Here is a 1,263-nt window from a genome sequence, read left to right as displayed (position 1 = left end):
TGAAATCGTTCTTTCTGATGGCTGAGTAATATTCCATTGTATATATGGCCCACATCTTCTTAATACAGTCATCTGTGGAAGGGCATCTCAGCTCCTCCCACAATTTAGCTATTGTGGACAATGCTGCTATGAACATTGGGGTGCATATGGCCCTTCTCTTCACTACGTCTGTATCTTTGGGGTAATACTATTTATTTATTTATTTTTAGAGATTTTATTTATTTGACAGAGAGAGACACAGCAAGAGAGGGAACACAAGCAGGGGGAGTGGGAGAGGAAGAAGCAGGCTCTCAGCGGAGCAGGGAGCCCAATGTGGAGCTCGAACCCAGAATCCTGGGATCACGCCCTGAGCCAAAGGCAGACGCTCAACAACTGAGCCACCCAGGCACCCCGTAATACCATTTATTTTTAAAAATTAAATTTTTATAACTTGGCATTTAACAACCCGCTCACAAAATTCTGGAAGTTTTAACAATCAACTGTAATGAGTCAAATACAAGCTAACTCAGAACACAATTGGTACAGAAAGAGTCATTCCAGGAGGGATGCTAGGAGCTTGGCTTGTGCAATTGGATAGATGGTCTGTCGCTCACTCGGAGAGGGAACGCCGTGAGAACCACTTCAGCATGGACAGTGCAGGCGGGCAGTTGGGATCATGAAATCATAATCAGGCATGTCACGTTGGACATGTTAAAAAAAACTTCTATGTGGAGATGCCCAGTTGGCAACTGCAAACTCAAGTTTAGAGCTCAGAGGTACACTGGGGATGGAGAAAGAAAGGAGTGGCGCATCGGTTGGTGGCTGGTAAAAGAAGCTGTGGGCCTCGGGGAGATTCCCTGGGAAGAATGTAAAGTGAGAGCGGAGGAGCTGGGTCCAGGCTTGAGAAGCGACACTGAATGGCCGGATATGAACACGCTTGCAGGTGGAATTGAGGACGGTCCATGCAAGGGATGAGAGGTGGTGCCACATGTGCGGCCACACATGGTGCCACGGAGGAGATCAAGGTGCAAAATTCCATCAGCACTGCTGAAAGCTACCAAACAGTTTAAGTACAATGAAAACCTGAGGTTATTGTTGACTTTAATAAGAATGATTTTAACGTAGAGTTGGTTGGAATCCAGATCACAGAGAACAGAGGAATAAACCAAAAGTTGGGAAATAGAGACAGAAAAAATGAAATGTTTTCATGTGTCTGTTAGCCATTTGTATGTCTTCATTTGAAAAGTGTCTGTTCATATCTTCTGACCATTTTATGATTTGTTT

Source organism: Ailuropoda melanoleuca, chromosome 1, assembly GCF_002007445.2.
Source record: "Ailuropoda melanoleuca isolate Jingjing chromosome 1, ASM200744v2, whole genome shotgun sequence".
NCBI classification, from domain to species: Eukaryota; Metazoa; Chordata; class Mammalia; order Carnivora; family Ursidae; genus Ailuropoda; species Ailuropoda melanoleuca.
This window is presented reverse-complemented; position numbering follows the sequence as displayed.